Source organism: Onychostoma macrolepis, chromosome 19 (genome assembly GCF_012432095.1).
Source record: "Onychostoma macrolepis isolate SWU-2019 chromosome 19, ASM1243209v1, whole genome shotgun sequence".
NCBI classification, from domain to species: domain Eukaryota; kingdom Metazoa; phylum Chordata; class Actinopteri; order Cypriniformes; family Cyprinidae; genus Onychostoma; species Onychostoma macrolepis.
In genome coordinates, this window is record NC_081173.1 from 11,242,203 (window position 1) to 11,260,440 (window position 18,238).

Genomic DNA, 18,238 nt, shown 5'->3' on the forward strand with positions numbered 1-18,238 from the left:
TTAGGTTATAGTGGCCTAGTAAACGTGTGTGTGTGTGTGTGTGTGTGTGTGTGTGTGTAGCTATACTTCCAACATTTTTGACTAGTGAGGTCCAAACTGTCCTCGCTTTTCAAAAATGTACTCAATAATATAGTGAATAAAATATAGTGTGTGTGAAAGAGAAAGAGAGGGAAAGCTGAGGTTAAGACATTTTTAACCTTTCCTTTAGTAATATAAACACAGCTGCTGATGTGAATGGGCAGATGAACTTGACATTATGAATTTTTTAAAGACTGAAAGCCCTCAGGAACACACACACACACACACACACACTGTAGCTGCACAAATAGGCCTAGAAGTGGTGAAGGTAATTTTGTTTTATTAGGAGATTAAAGCTCCTGTATGTCTGTCTTTTTTGTGTTGTTATTATTATATTATCTTACTTCAGAGTATTGTGCAGCAAACCCTAGTAGTCCAACAACACTGAGGCTGTGAGGGACAGAAGTACAGTTTATATATATATATATATGTGTGTGTGCAGTGTTTGGGAGTAACTAGTTACATGTAATGGAATTATGTAATTTAATTACAAAATAAATATAATTGTAATCAGTTACAGTTACTGAGAAAAAAAATAGTAATTAAATTACAGTTACTTGTGAAAATGTTAAGAGGGGGTTACATCTGAATTGTATTCACACACACCCACATACAGATTTAATTGATTTCTTTCATAAATTGCAGTGATTGCTCTAAAATATGTGACACCATTGTTTATTCAATAACTCCTATTTGGATTAGTGTATTTGCTTTATTTTTTAAGATTAACATAACTATGCAAAGATTTGATTTCAAAAACCGTATCATAGCTATTAAAATATTTCTTGTTATGGTTTTAAATCTGTATTTAACCTCAGAATGATCTCAAAGTCAGTCTGATTTTGTGGTGGGTGTGCTTTAAAATTAAATTATTATAATTTTAATACAAGTGATGAAGGATTTTGAAAATTTGACAGTGTTGAGTACTGCTGTAAGGTTAACCCTGCCTGGTTTACATGTTTTAAAACTTATTTAAAAATGACATTAGAAAACATTAGAAATTTAGAGAAGTAATCAAAAAGTAATAAAATGTAATCAGTTACATTACTTTAATAAAGTAATTGAAAAGTTACACTACTTATTACATTTTAAATAGGGTAACTTGTAATCTGTAACCTATTACATTTCCAAAGTAACCTTCCCAACACTGTCTGTGTGTGTGTGTGTGTGTGTGTGTGTGTGTGTGTGTGTGAAAACACCATCCACGCTATACGCCATATCACTTAGCATTGTTAGCATGTTAATAATACCCCTTGACTTGTTTCGTTAAGGAACAAATACAAGTTGTATAGATTTGACTGTTTGTGGTCACCTGCCATTTAAACATTACACTTCTGTAATTCGTCAGAAAGATGAGAGAGAAACAGCAGCCTGCAGCCCTTCTCAGCTGCTGAATTATGGGAAACAGAAACAGAGAGTGCTCTTTATGAAAGCGGGACGAGAAGATGCTCTTTTTAGTGTAAACTAAACACTAGATGGGCAAAAGTGCTGTTTGAAATGTAAAATGACTCAAACCGCTACCAACGGGGAGAGATAAAGTCAGTAATATTATAATGCCACAATGCTCATGCCCTTTCTAAACTGTATTCATCTCGATTTTATTCTAAATACCATAGTAAGAAATATCTACCATAAAATAAGGACCATACATGTATACATACATGAAATGTTTTACATTTTGTCACTTCTCAACTACCTATATTCCAGTAAGCCTGTGTCTTATTTTGACTGTGATTATGAATAGGTTTTAAAATATCAGATGACTAACTGTTACTTTTAGTATGACTAAATAAATAGTTAATCTTAACAGTCAAGTCATACTGTAATGTTAGTATGTAAGGAGCATAACGTGTGTAATCCCTATGAAGGAAGAGGTGGGAGGTGTTTGACTGACAGTGGGCGGAGCATTAGACAGTTGTTAATATTCTTTCCTGTGTTTTTGAACAGTCAGCAAAATTCAGCGCTGCTGACTATGACAAAAAAGGGTGATGGTTTATATGTGAGTATATTTGTCTGTCTATATATATTTATATCTGTTGGTATGCATGTGTGTACGTCTGATTCATAACTTTTGCAGAAGTATTTAGCCTTTCTTCAGTGTAGTAGAAGTAAAACTGCTACTCTCAGTGGAGTCAAGGCTCCAGTATCATGTAAATCTCAGCAAAAAGAGCAAAACTGGTCTGTAGAGCATAACAGAGACCACTTTTCTTGATTTTTCCCATTCATTTTCTCCATAGGCATTTCAAATCATTCTGTAATAAAGTCTTCTAAATCATGAACCACACCAGTGAGGGAGTGAACTACTAATTATGCCATTTTAACCACAATATAATTAAAGCTTATTGCAAATTATTGAAATATATAAGCTATGGGCGCTTATACAGTGAATATTATGCTAGTTGCAATGCTTTTATAGGAGCGTTGCTCAGAGACTTGAAAGGTTTATACATTATGGTTAAAATCGGTTTCCCTGTAGAGAAAATGAATTGTTATGAATTATGTTTTTAGTTCTGCCAGATCTGCTGAGGATGAACACCATGTGGCCTACATTCAGTGTAAAAAAAAAAAAAAAAAAATAGTTAGTTTTACTCACTAGGATGCCCTTTCAATTAGATACGAAATCAGCCTGTAGGTGTTTAAATCAAATTTTAACCGATACAGTTTAAAGTGATGTAAACAGCTTGTGACTCCTCTACACGCATTAATACTGTATGTGCCCTCGTTGCCATGGGTGATGGCATCTAAACAAGATTAACTGGTGGTTTACTCAGAATAGATTTGACACAGCAATATTTAAGAGCACAAGTAGCTCGTACACAAATGCACAAAAGCACTCGTATTGTCCTGCCAGAGCATTACCTCCACCCTGCCCTTGTTTTGAAGGAACATACCAGAGCAAATCGAGACAACTGAGTGTCTCAAGTCCCAGCGCCTGCTTTGAAGCAAGAAGCGAAACATTTGAGGGGAAAAAAGGAGAAATAGTTTCTGATTCAAACAAACAAAGAGTGGTTGCCATGTCGACAGGCATCTATAAATAGTGTCCAATGTTTGTTTTGTGAATGCGGTCTCCCCCAGGAGCTTCAGAGACCAGGAGAGTGATTCTGATTAAACAGCCTTTCCTCATAGCTCTCAGCCCCGGAACGAACCATTAAACTAGACCGAGAGGTCAGACAATTTAAGGGGGTAAAAAAGCTTTTGTGTAGAGGAATGTACACTTAGTGATAAAAGGCTACGGCTTGAAATCAGGGAAATGTTAATTTAATAAAGACTATACTTATGTAAGCTTAGGGTTGGTAAGATTTTATGGTCTCTTTTGTTCACCAAGGTTGTCTTTATTTGATCAAAAATACAGTAAAAACATTTCAATTTCAGTCTGGTTCTCTGGAGAGCACCTGGAGATTTGGTTTGGTGGTCACACAGGGTGACCCATTAAATATAACTATAAAAAATTAAATAATTAATAATAGCAATTGTAGTATTTGCATTTAATTTAGTTTTTAAAAGTTAAAATATATTTTTTAAAAATAAACAATAATAAATTGTTATAATACTATTATATTTTAAAATTCATTAAATAAAAGTAAAAAATATATATTATTATCTTTTTAAATTTTAGTTTTTTAAGGAACTTTCAACATTTTCAAATCTAAAATCCTCAAGCTTTTATTTTGGTGGGTTGCGGGTTATTTTGGGGATATTTCAGTGACACATGATTTTTCAGAAATCATTCTAATATGCTGATTTGCTGCTGAAGAAGCATTTCTTATTATTTGCAGTGTTGAAAACAGTATATTTCAGGATTTTTCGATGAATAGAAAGTCCAAAACAAAACATTGTGACATTATACATGTTTTACTGTCACATATGGTTGTGTATGTATACATCACACACGTGTTAAAAAATACCTTTTATGATATGTTTTATTAAATATGCTTTTAAGGGTAACATTAGCAATTGATTTATTGACTAATTAGTTGATCTTTTTTTATTTTTGGATGGATGATATTAGTCTGATAGTTAAAGGAAATCCCAACCCTAAAGCGTCTCGCTGGTTCATACGGCTGAAACTATTTCAAGTACATTCTCAACTAGTCTCCTGTTACCTTGGTTACATATTCAAAAGGAGTGATGGTGGCATTATAAGAGGATCTCAGGACACATTTATTTTATTATACATAAAATATATAATCTAGCTAATTTATATGTTTCCAAAATTCATGCTGTAAATAGTCAATTAACACACATTTCTGTTTATAAAATGCAGTTTTTGTTCTGGATGTTGATTAGTCAGAAAAACATTCCAATCATGATCAAATACACAGTCTAGCAGTACAATATAGCCACTCGGACCTGATTGCTTAAGTGCAAAGCTCTTTGTTTTTGTATGTGGCAGGGAATGGTGAGGGCTGTTGGAGCCAGGCAGACGCAGACGTGGACAGACAGAGTGGGAATCACGAGCCGTCCCCTCAGACAGCAGGAGAGATTTATCCATCCCTATCCTAGTGGTTTTATCTGGACTCTCCTCTCCAACTGAACCTGGTTAAGATCTGCCTGTATCATCCTACTGGGTAAGACAGCAGTTTACTTTCACTTGAATGTTTCTGGATTGGCTTGTGCATGAGACTCATTCTTTCTTGGGTCAAGCTTTTTTACCCTCAACTTCAAAACAGATGTACTCGTAATAGAAAGAGAGGCTCGTGTGTTGTCTTCTGCCCAGCAGGGTTTTCTGACAGATGTGACAACTGGAAAATAGTGGAGCGTTTTCTGTCCCTTTCTCTGTAGCGGTTCTGTGTAAAGATGGGTGGTGTGAGGTCAGCCTCATCACACATCTGCGTGAAAATGCGTTGTGTGTCTGTTTCTCTTCTTCTTTCTTGCTATACTTCGATCACTTGTTATCTCTTTCACTTGCTGACTCAACACTGCACTTCCTCTTTTTCCACTCACTGTTTTGGTATTTGTTCCTACCTCTAGTTGTCTTTGTCGTCATCACATAGTTGTCTGGAATCCTCTCTGTTTTATTGTCTTTTTGTCCTGTGATTTCCACAGTCAATGCAGTCTATCTTTAAAGGAATATTTAACCCGAAAAATTAAAACAAAGAAAAACATATTTCAGCCTCATGTTTTCCAAACCCTTATGACTTTCTTCTGCTAAACTCAAAATGAGATATTTTCAGGGTTCACACTAGACCCCGATGACTTGACAAGAACAATGAGACCTTCTTGAGAATATCTTCTTTTGAGTTCTGTATATGAAGTCATACAACTTTGGAATGACATGATGGCAAAAGTTTCATTTTTGGGTGAACAATTCCTTTAATTTGATTAATACTTTCAGCTATGAATAATTAGGAATGAGCAGGATGGTTAAGTTGTCCAGCAAGCTGTGATGGTTTACAGCAATTACAGGTTGATAATTAGCCTGTTTATTCATTAAATGTTGGTCAGATTGTTGGGTTTAGTGTTTGTATATGTTTGCGGTAGGACAGTCTTAAGATGATTTTCAGCGTCTGGTTATATCAATACCCTGTTTTTAAGTTGGCGTACAAAAAGATAAAAAATCTAACATTTTAAAATGCGTCAATATCAGTATTGCGCTAACTTTTTTTTTTTTTTTTAACAGAAGGCAGTTTCATATAGGAATGAATGACCCATAAGAAATGTCATTCAGACAGACAATGACTAATTAATTTGTGAAATATGTATTTCTGCATATCCTACTGATAATATTGTAATACTCTCAGCTCTGTTTAACACATTTCACCATATTTTACCAACCTACCATTCAAAGGTTTGGTCGGTAAGATTATTATTTTTTTGTGTGAAGTCTCTGATGCTCACCAAGGCTGCTCTTATTTGATCAAAAGTACAGTAAAAACAGTAATATTGTGAAATATTTTTAGAGTTTAAAATAACTGTTTTCTATTTGATTTCTATTTACATTTATTCCTGTGATGGCAAAGCTGAATTTTCAGCATCATTACTCCAGTCTTCAGTGCTGAAAACAGTTGTTCTGCTTCATATTTTTGTGGAAACTATGATAAATGTTTCTCGATAAATCGATGAATAGAAAATTCAAAAGAACAGCATTTATTATAAAAATCTTTTGTAACATTATAAATGTCTTTATTGTACCTTTTGTCAATTTAATGCATCCTTGCTGAATAAAAGGCCCCAAACTATTGAAATGTAGTGTATGTTCTCATTCCACAACAACTCTTGCCATAGAAATGTATTATAGGGTCACATTAGTCAAGAGTGGTTCACCTTTTCCTCATCGAAGCTTTGATTTTCATCCTTCACAAGTTGTTTTTCCTCTCAGCGCCGTAAGACAGTAGAAATAGTTTAGCTTCTGTTGTGGAACTCATCTACCAGCTCCTGTTTGGAAAGGAAGAAGCTTCCAGCCTGTCAAAGCGTGTCAGTGCACATATAGGCTGAATGTGGATGTGATATGCGGTGTAAGATGACGTTTCAGTGGGATTGGCTGTGTGTATGCGTGTAGCTTGTCTGTGGGGACAGGATCTGATGCTGGTTGAGCTGTAGTCGGGCCCAGCGGTGCATGGATAAACCCGTCAGGAGTGTCTGTTCAGCTTTGAGCTCTGACAGGGATCTCTCTCTGCCTCTGGTGTCAGTTCACACTCCCTCATTTTCTCCTCCAGTCCCCCCTGGTCGGTCTAAACGGAAATCCACTCTGTCTCTCTTTCCCCTTCATTCGGTGACATTCTACAGCATCTTTTTCCTTTATGTCTCTCAACCTTTTTTATTAGGAGTGTCAGAAGTACTGGTACTTTGGTACCAAGTCGATAGTAACATTTTGAACATGTAACAATCAGTACCACAGAGTATGTGAGCGGAGTGGGGTATAGAGCTATTTTTTCTTGTAAACAGCTGTGTAAAATTGAACTTTTGTGGTCAAATGTTCTTGAATAATGACCGCCAAACCAATTTTCTACATAATTACATTTTACGTCTCTTGTATCACTTCACAGTCTCTTTTTTTTTTGTCACGAACTAAAATAAATCCAGCTGAAATCAATATTTCATCCCCATTTATTTGGTTTGTTCCAGTGTTTAAAACAGGATAATGTGCAGTCAGGGTCCTGAACACAATGTTTGGTAATTTTGCGATAATAGCTTGGTAACTGTATTACATATGAAATATTAATACTAATATTAACAAGTAAACTCAAAGCAAGTGCTTCTCAATTATCCCTCTACATCATCCCTTTTAAACACTGGTAAAAACCAAATAAATGAGAATGAAATAGGCTATTGATTTAAGCTGGATTTATTTGAGTGATGTTAAAGCTAAATTTTCAGCAGGCATTACTCCAATCTTTAGTGTCACATGATCCTTCAGAAATCATTATACTGTAAAATTAATCTAATATGCTGATTTGCATTATCGATGTTGAAAACAGTGACTTAATAATAATTTTGTGGAAACCACAATGCATTTTTTCTTTCAACAGTCTGTGATGAATAGAAAGTTTAAAATATAATTTATCTGAAACTGTGTTTCTGCTTTTGTAACATTATGAATGTCTTTACTGCCACCTTTGATCAATGTAATGTATCCTTGCTGAATTAAAGTATTAATTTATAAAAAAAAAAAAAATCACTGGTCCTAAAAATCTGAACGGTAGTGTATATTACATCCCTTTTTTATACATTTAATTTTTTTTATATTCATATTTTTTCTATATTTCACTTTTATTTTTTATGTTAATATTGACTTTGGTACTTTTGACATCCCTAATTCCTTTTCACATCCTCTCACCCTTCCTGATTTTTTTCATCTCCTACAAATGTTCTCCTCATTTTCTCTCATTCATTCTCTTTCTCTCTCTCCTGATCTCTAATTATTAAACAATGAGTTAATTACCTGAGTCAGAGCTCATGAATTTATTCATATGCTCTCTGGCACTCTGGTAATTACCAAAAGCTGGTTGTGTACCAAGCAGAAAGGTTCTCCCCCACAAAGGAGCTGTTCACATCTTATTGCAGTGCCCCCATATCCGTTCACCGTCTCTGTACAGGGAGACCCTGCCACTGTTACCACAAGATGACTTATCAGGCAACTCTTATTATGAAAGTCGTGCCTTTGTTCTCATAGATAAATGTTTACAATTTCCACTTGGAACGAGAGTGACTAAATAAACCATTACATCACCATTGTTTACTGCAGCGATATTTTGGAAAAGGGAGGGATGGAGGTATTTTTCAGCTGTGTGATTGTCCATCGATTGGCCCATTTCCAGTTAGTCCGTCCTCAAGTGGGTCTTTGTGCCGAAACTACAAGCGTCTGCACTCTTCACAGCTCTTGGCACAAACTGCACAACAATGCAGCCAGTCTAGTATCTATAGAGATACTGTGTACAGAAAGTGTTGCATAATGATCTTTAATATCTGCAGCTTATTAGGAGCTAATTCCTCCTCTGTGGCTCAAGTGTATCGATTGAAGGGCGACTGGGGAAGAATAGCTTCATAATGGCCTAAGAGTTGAGATTCAAGAGTGTTTTCGATCTGACAAATGAAAGCTAACAGTATGTTTACATTGTGAAATGAACCCTGTAGGCATTATATGGGATTATATTGTGAATGAACAGGATTGAGGGTCATAGGAGGTCAGTGTCAGAAGAAAAATACATAAAGAAAATATACATTTAACTCATTTTGTATATTTTTCTGTTATTTTTGGTATGCTTGGCATAGCATCACTGCTGTGCAGAAACGCTCTGGACGTACTGAAGCGCTGTCATTTCCCTCGTGGCCTCACTGATAAAGACTAAAAGGAAAGGTCAGTCGCAGGCCGGATGTCTCACAGACAATGTGAAATGTGTTCAAAGGAGCTGCTGTTTTTTATAGTTATTATCGAACGGGTCCTTCTTTCTCGCGCTTTGTTCGGCCAGATAATGAAACAAAACAATTGAAACATCCTTATCTGCCGTGCCTTGCAAATCCACATATTAGTGTTATTATTTTACGCCGTTATGTTACGATATCAGTGGCGACTATCTTTCGGCTATAATTAGATTTGTGTTAAGGTTATTATTTGGCTCTGTCCGCACTTTCCTTACTAGTATTTTTTTTTTTACATATCCTCTTCAACCAAAAGTTTTTGCGGCTATTTCAGTTTGCATGTATCTCATATGTTTTTATGAAATGTCGGTGTCTATTTTAGTCGCCAGGTAACTCCACCCACACTGAAATCTCATTGGTCCAAAGTCTTGCTTGACATTTTTGTATTTTAAACATCAAATATGTTCAGATTGGCTCTGTTTTTGTGCTCATTTTAACTTTCTTTCAAATGTGGAACAAAAGGAAGAACTTTTGAAGAGCATTCTAGTCGCTCTTTTCCATGTAATCCCAATGAATAAGGACTGAAGCTTTCAAGCTTCTAAAAGGAAAGGAAGAGGAAAAGGAAGTACGACAAGACAACTTTACATGAACTTTATACATATATTTCTTTTCAGTCAGATCTTTTGAGGAATTAGTTGATCCAGGTCTGAATGAACTGAGTGTGTAAATGGTCAGTAAGAGCTTTAATTTCAATCTGTTATAGCATATTTATGATGCTTTAATATAATTTCTGGTGATTTTGCGTCTGTATTGCTCCATGCTCAATTATGTGTAAGTGCAATGGTGAAAAACAACCCATGCATTCTGAAAAATTCTGCTTTTGTGTGAGAGATGGTGCACTTTTGGGTGTCCTGCACTTGCCAAGCGACTGAATGGGAATACTAACGGATAATAGGATGTTCGTTACCAGTATATGGTAGTTATTCTTATACTGTACTTTCCTGCAGGCTGTTTTGTCTGGGTCAGGGACACTGGTCACTAAGAAGCCAGAGAGACAAGAACAGAGCAAGTCTTTCAGCGAGACAGGGAGAGATGAGTCATTCCTCATGTGAGAATTTGAGGAAGAATTAAAGGGAAGCCTTCGGCAGGGATGCGCCAGGTCTTTCTGTGCTCTGAAGCTGCGAGAGAAAGACATGTGGCAGATAAGGTGCAAGGCGGGGGAGGTGATGTGTTTATCGTAGGCAGTGTGTGTGAGTGTGCTCATGAATGTTTTTCACAAGCCGGACAGCTTCCATAATGTGCGGCAAGATGCTCGAGGTCTCTGTGATTGACGGGTCCTGCCGGGTCCGATGGATCCTCGGAGGGAGAGGAGAGATTAATGTCGCTATTTTTCTGTCACTTGCTACTTTGTTCAGCTTTTGCCCTTTCGCTCTCACTCACTTTTTTCCCTTTATTGTTATTAAGAGTGAAACTTGATTCATTTGACTGACAGGAAGTGCAGTTCTTGGAATGCAAACCTGAGCATGCACGTATCTGTCACACCCTCGTGAAAATGCAAACACTGCACAGCAGTGTTTAATCAACACGTACAAAACATGCAGCGACACTCAGCAACGCTCATTTGCATGCAGCGATCCGTGCCGTGTGGACTTTTGAAATGAGGAGCCAAATTCCCCTCTGGGCTTTTTCGTCCAATTCATGCAACTAAATGATGTTTATATTTCCATTTGATGGAGACTTCATTTCCATTTGATGTTTACAAGGTTTATAGATGGCAGGAGTTTTCAAAATGGGGTCCAAGGGCCTGCTAGTGTGCCCATGAAAAAAAAGAAGAAGAAAGGAATACATACAAAAAAAACAATTACAGTACCGTTTCATTTTGCGTTAAAAAGACTAGTCAGACTAATCATAATGACTGCATTCACAGTTATTTATTCTGTTAAAAGCAATATATAAAAAACCCTTACATAGATTTCTATTTTACACATTTTATTTTTCAATTAAGCGTTCATATTTTCACATTTTCTCCCTTTCAGCATACATACTTTCAAGAATAGCTGGTATTTGTGTCCTTCGGTTTGTTGGATACTGTTTTCTATTAAAACTAATATAATAGTATATTGTCATATATAGTTTATTATTATTATTATTATATACTTTTATTGATTTAAAACAATATTTATGCTGTAAAAATAATTCTAAGATTTAATGCTACTTGGCTTAATACAAAGTAAATAATTTCAGACATCATTTTAATATATTCTTTTGCAATAAAAAAGCCAGTTATATAATTTAGCGCACAATCGTCTTGATAATATAATGCGTACTATTTTTCTCATTCAGTTTAAAAAATATCTTTATGAAGCTCCTTTGTATCCTTTGGTCCTTTGTATCAAAAGATTTGAAACCACCTTCAATATATGAAACACAATTTACCTTATTCTATCAACAAGCAACCAGTAATTAGTATTTTTGTATGGTCAAATACTAAAGTCATATGAAAGAAATGAAATGAATGCAATAAAAGCATATTATAACAATTAATAGGCCATTATTAATAGCCACTTTCTTTTCAGACCATTAGACAACAAATCCTTGGTAAATATACTGTACACTGAGCAGTATTCCTGAGCAGTTGCTGCCTACTTGGACAGAAGCCACTGGTTGTAATTGTTAGAGCATGTATTCAGTAGTCCATTCTTGGAAAATCATGCCCTCTTTTACTCTCTCTCTCTCTGTTCCCTTGTTTTTCTCTTTCTTTCACATTCACAGAGACAGAGCGAGGGATCAGTTGAGTAGCTCTCTCTGGTTGAATGATTCATCCCAACACACACACACACACACACACACACACAGCTAGGAGAGCTTCTGATGCAGATATTTTTAGAGCGCATTGGCAGTGGGATCCAGGGAGATATGTGTGTGTGTGCGTGCGTGTGTGTGTGTGTGAGTGAGTGAGTACTACAGACAAAACCAGAACGTGATCAGAGAAGTAATGTCACCTCAGAGCGCAAAGACAGTGACTCAGTCTACAATTCTCCTTCCAGTAAAAACACACAGCGCTCGCAATCAACAGACTCTACTGTCCAAATCATTATAGACATTATCACTAAACAAAACACAAATCATCACACTTTGAGCAAATCACAGAGAAATCAACACATTTGCTACAATCCATACTGACCAATTGGCAACCAGAGCACAGACAGTACTGAAACAAATAATTTGTGTTCTGTAACCAGGGCCAAATTCACAAAAATCTCTTAGAATAAATTATAAGAAGAATGTTAAGTGCAATACTTGAAAAAAAGATGTTCTCATATATTTTTATTCCCTGATATTTCCAGTTGGAACACAAATATTTGATAAATCCACAAGTATTCTAGATTATACAAGTAAAATATTCTAACAGTTATATGTATTATATGAAGCTAGTATTAAAATGTTTAATATCTGTAACAACCCAATAAATCCATTACACATCTTCGCTTTTGGTTTTACTTTATTTATTTATATTTTTTCAAGAATTTGAATTCTTTCTTTTTTTTTTCTTTAGAACATTCTTTTTCAGAGTTTCAGAATACAAAATATTCTTTAAAATCTTATTCTTTGGATTGTTTGATGCCTCAGACACATTTTTGTGAAGTGTAGTTAATCTGGGTAATGCTTTTTATCGTAATCAAGAATTTATTTTATTTTAGAATTTTATTGCTATAATTTTTTTATAAACTATCAGACAAGCCAACTTATTACTATACAGTATGTGTACTATAAAATGCACTTGCCCTTCCATTTGCAGCGTGATGAACGAACAAGAAGAAATATTGAATTTCAGTATCATTATAAATACCGTGTGTAAAGACACAAGGTTAAACACAGTCACAGTATGTTACCCTATGTGTATACCGCACAGTATGCATAAAGCAGTATGCTAGTATTCCTTTACTAACAATAGCCTTAGACTCTATACTAACAGCACAAAAACAGTGACCTCATAGCTCCGTAAAAGTGTTTCTTGTGATCTGCACATTGGGTATGTTCACTATGCTATTGTTATGCAAGCGCTCACTGTTCAACAATGTAATGTAAACACTGCCCTGCCCTGAATGGAAGTGCTAGTGCATATCGATGAGACTGTATCAGCCTGCTAATGAAAATACATTTCAATTAGCATGGATGTACTTCCAGTCGGACTTAGCTAAATCCTTTATGTGAGTCATATATCAGACTCTGAGCTTAGTCGAGGCAGCCATTCTGGTGTAAATGAGCGCCAACTCTGAATAATTAAAATGCCTTGTCCTTGCCTGGTCCCTCTCTCATAAGTCACCTACATATAGAGACCCGGGCTGCAATGGTTTACGGGCTGTGGAAACGCGTCATCTAGTCGTTCCGAGGGACAACCTGTTCTCACCGTCTAGAAGATGAATATGATGAGTGAGGTGTGGTTGTCATTCTCTCCCTTTCTCTCACTCTCACACTCTCTCAGGCGTTTCTCTTCACTCACAACTCTGAGTGAGCGAAAACTTGTTTAGTGAGTGAGAGTGTGGGGTTTGTAGGTGAGAATGGCACACCTGTGTGTGCGTTCGCACTTGAACCTGCAAATACATCGCATTGTGTGCAGGAACATCTATTCAGTGGAGCAGAGCTTCTTGTAATCAGCATGAAAAGGTATTCATACTTTACCTTTTTTCATTGTAGGTGTTTGCTTTGTGTGTTTGATCTACATATACTGTGATTGTGACGTTACAAGTGGGTTTTGAAGTAAATAAGCAGAAAGGAAAAAGGATGATGCAACAAGAAGTGAAAGGTTTTCAGAGAATGACCAGTTTCTATCGAAAATGCTACAGGCACGGTCAGAACATGAGGTTTTATATATACAGTTTTGTGAAGCAAGATTTTAACTCAACTATGATAAATTCAAGTTTTGGACTCTTATTGCTTTTATAAAAACAGTGCCAACAGCAAAATGAAAAAGAAAAAGAAGATGAAGAAAAAAATTATTTATTTTTTATAATTGTCATTTTATGTCAAATATATGTATAAGTATGAACAAATATGGATGATTATACAGCAGCGGCAACCAAGGGATTATATTGCTGCTGTTTCATAAGCGCCACCTGCTGTAGTGAATTTGCGTTTTCATTCAGCCCTCATTCTGCTGTTTTTGTTTCGTGCAGATGTTTTATGTAGTGTAGTTTCACAAAACTGTTTTTGCTTCATATTTCGAAATGATACAGTCTAATTTAGATTAAAAACTGCTCATGCTGCATGTATGATTAAAATACAGTGGTTGCCTCTCATTTTAAATGGAAAGAGCACAGGTGAAGGCTTAATTTGTTTATATGAAGATATTTCTTTTATTTGTGTTATTTGCTTATGTGATTTATTTATTTGTTTTTTTAAATTTCAGTGTAGTTTGTTATCTGACATATTTCGATTTCACAAAGAAATGTACAACATTTTGTCCAAGCAATAATAAAAGGACACCTTTTCATTTATAATTTGTCTTAAATTTCATTTAAAAAAATAGAAAGAAAAGAAATCATGAGAAAATAGTATCGTGAATTGTATTGCATCATGAGTGAATTGGTATATCCCTACATTTAATAGATAGGCCTAATAGATATAAATAACTTGTATATAAATCAAATAAATGCTGTTCTTTTTAATTTTCTATTTTTTAAAGAATCCAGAAAAATGTTTCCACAAAAATAATAAGCAGCACAATTGTTTTCAACACTGATAACACAAAAAAATATTTTTGAGCCACAAATCAGCATATATTATGTGACACTGAAGATTGGAGTAATGAAAATTCAGCTTTACCACCACAGGAATAAATTACATTTTAAAATATATTAAAATAGTTTGTTTAGATTGTAATGTTATTTCACAATCTTTTATTTATTTAATTATTTTATTTTTTTATCCAATAAATGCAACCTTGGTGAGCATAAGAGACTTCTTTCAAAAACATTTAAAAAGTGTTACTGACCCTAAACTTTTGAATAATAGTGTATGTTAAAGAAGTATGAAAATAAAACATTCATTAATGTTATTGATTATTTTCCTTCCACCAAGTTGTATAGTTTATTATCCTAATTATAGGCTGTTTACATTCAAATTTTAAATGTAATAATTCTTTGTTTTTTGTTTTGTTTTCAAATCCATGTATTCACTACTGTCACATAAAATGGACGCCCACCAACTCAGCTACCGCCTCCATCCTTGCGTTCAGCCATGCCTCTCGCATTTCTCCCTGTCTTATTGTCACACCTGTTTGGAGGTTTCCCGGCCCCTCAAAACACACATTTCATCACCCGACAGTGACGGGCACTGATTGGAGCCTCGGACCAGTACGAGGGTGTGAAGAGGGGGCGAAGTCAGTATTCATCCCGTATTCTCCGGCTGCTTTGGGTGGCTTTTCCTGCGGTTTCTCTCCTGACAGCCTTGGCTAGCACACAGGGCAGGCTGCTGTCACTGATAAGGCAGGTGACAAATGAGCCAGCCGCTGCCTACATCGGTTTTACATTTAAAAATGGCCTAGGCCATCTTTCGGGATGCCAGCGTGAAAGATTCCCACACCGCACCATCAGAATCGAAGCTTTCTGATGTAACCCCCCACCAAGTTCAAGTCCATTTTAACCCCTTGTATGGACCAGTGGAGGTTTGCTGGACCTGAATGGATGAGAAATCCATGAGAGTTGAGTGTCAGGCACTGTGGTTCATACAGCGAGACTTATGAAAGCAGTGTTGTTATTTTACGCTCTCCTCGTCTCCATGGTCACAGGGCAGATTAGAGTGCCAGCGCTGTGTGTTGTGATTGCGATGATGCCCTGGTAGCGGCACGACTGACGCGAGTGAAAGAGAGAGACTTGTAGTGTACACTACGAGAGGGTGCTAGATGGATTACATAGGATCCAAACCGAACACAGATCCATTAAACATCTCTCACATCCACATCACTTTTCTCACATTTTTTTAATCTACTGTATCAATGTGCTTTGTGTTTGTTTCTTCACATAATGTCTTTTTTTTAGCGTAGTCCACTTCCGAGGTCCTTTAATTAGTATTGTGGTCAAATGACAGGTCACTGTAAGCCCAGTGAGGTTATGATGTCATAAAGGCCATTTATAGTAATGGTCAGCTCTGAGATATTAGATATGATGTACAGTGCTAGGCATGTGCATGAGAAAACGTTGCTATATTTTTAATAGCTGTCCATTATGAGCCATGCTGTTGCTATTTTTGAACGTTTAAGGTCAACATGGAATCAAAATCTCAAACCATGCATTGATGTGTGTATATATATATGTACATAGATAGATACATACATACATACATACATACATACATACGTGGTCAGAATTGTTGGTACCCTTGGTAAATATGATCAAAGAAGGCTGTGAAAATTAATCTGCATTGTTAATCTTTTTGATCTATTATTTAAAAAATTCACAAAAATCTAACCTTTAATTCGAGAATAATTTAAAATGGTGGAATTTAAAATGATATAATATGAAATAAATGTTTTTCTCTAATACACATTGGACACAATTAACGGTACCCTTTTATTCAATACTTTTTGAAACCTCCATTTGCCAAAATAATATAGCAGTTTTCTCCTATAATGCCTGATCAGGTTAGAGAACACCTGACAAGAGATCAGAGACCATTCCTTCATCCAGAATCCAGATCCTTTAGATTCCCAGCTCTATGTTGGTGCTTCTTCTCTTCAGTTCACCCACTCGTTTTCTATAGGGTTCAGGTCAGAGGACTGGAATGGCCAGCAGAAGCTTGGTTTTGTGCTCAGTGACCCATTTTTGTGTTGTTTTTGAGGTTTGTGTTTGGATTATTGTATGGTTGGAAGATCCAAACATGGCCCATTATAAGATTTCTAATAGAGTCAGTCACTTATTGATTTTTTTATCTGTTGGTATTTGATAGAATCCATGATGCCATATGTCTAAACAAGATGTTCGGGACCTCCAGCAGAAATATAGGCCCACAACATCAAAAATACAGCAGTATATTTCATTGTACACATGGGGTACTTTTTATCCCTGTGTTCACCAAACCCATCTTGAGTGGTTTTCTGACCCCGAAACTCAACCTTTTTCTGCAATTCTGCAGCTGTGGTCCTTGGAGAGTCTTTAGCCACTCAAACTCTTCTTCTCACCATGCATTAGGACGATATAGACACACGTCCTCTTCCAGGCAGTTTCATAACCTTTTTCTGTTGATTGGAAATTCTTAATTATTGCCCTGATGGTGGAAATGGGAATTTTCACTGCTCTAGCTCTTTTCTTAAAGCCACTTCACTAATTTGTGAAGCTCAAATATCTTTTGCTGCACATCAGAAATATATTCTTTGGTTTTTCTCATTGTGATGGATGATTAAGGGAATTTGAGCTTTGTTTTCCCTCCTATTTATATTTCTGTGAAACAGGAAGCCACGGCTGGATAATGTTCATAATCACACTGGTGTGCTCAAAATTGTGAATATGAATGGGAATATACTTCAGATATATTTTACTCATAAGAATTTCTAGGGGTACCAGTAATTGTGTCCAACACACACACACACACACACGTGCTCAGAATTGTTGGTACCCTTTTTTTATATATATATTTTATATATATACACACACACACACACACGGTCAGAATTGTTGGTACCCTTGGTAAATACATACATACACGCATACATACATACATATACACACTACCAGTCAAAAGTTTTTGAACAGTAAGATTTTGAATGTTTTTAAAATAATTCTCGTCTGCTCACCAAGCCTGCATTTATTTGATCCAAAACTGCTTTCTATTTTAAAACGCAAGTTATTCCTGTGATTTCAAAGCTGAATTTTTCCATCATTAATCCAGTCATACAGTCCTTCAGAAATCATTCTAATATTCTGCTCTGCTGCTTAATAAACATTTATTGTTATTATTATGTTGGAAACAGCTGAGTAGAATTTCTTTAGGTTTCTTTGATGAATAGAAAGTTCAGAAGAACAGCATTTATCTGAAATGGAAATCTTTTGTAACCTTATAATTGTCCTTATCATCACTTTTGATCAATTTAATACTTCCTTGCCAAGTAAATGTATTAATTTGTAAAACAAAAACAAAACAAAAAACTGACTCCGAGCTTTTGAGTGGTATAGTGTATAATGTTACAAAAGCTTTTCTGATCTTTGGATCGGTAACACTTTACAATAAGGTGTCATTTGTTAACATTAGTTAATGTATTAACTAACATGAACAAACAATGATCAATACATTTAGTACACTATTTATTCATCTTTGTTAACGTTAGTTAATAAAAATACAGTTGTTCATTGTTAGTTCACAGTGC

At 35.7% G+C, this 18,238-nt stretch overlaps 1 protein-coding gene across 2 annotated transcripts in view; it reads left to right on the forward strand.

Annotated features, from left to right (window-relative positions):
• Nucleotides 1-18,238, forward strand: part of atxn1a (ataxin 1a) — a 105,162-nt gene that overhangs the window by 22,422 nt on the left and 64,502 nt on the right. For both annotated transcript variants that reach the window (XM_058752720.1, XM_058752721.1), the window contains exon 2: nt 4,472-4,646. The gene's annotated coding sequence lies outside the window, so the exon portion shown is untranslated. The remainder of the gene's footprint in view (nt 1-4,471; nt 4,647-18,238) is intronic.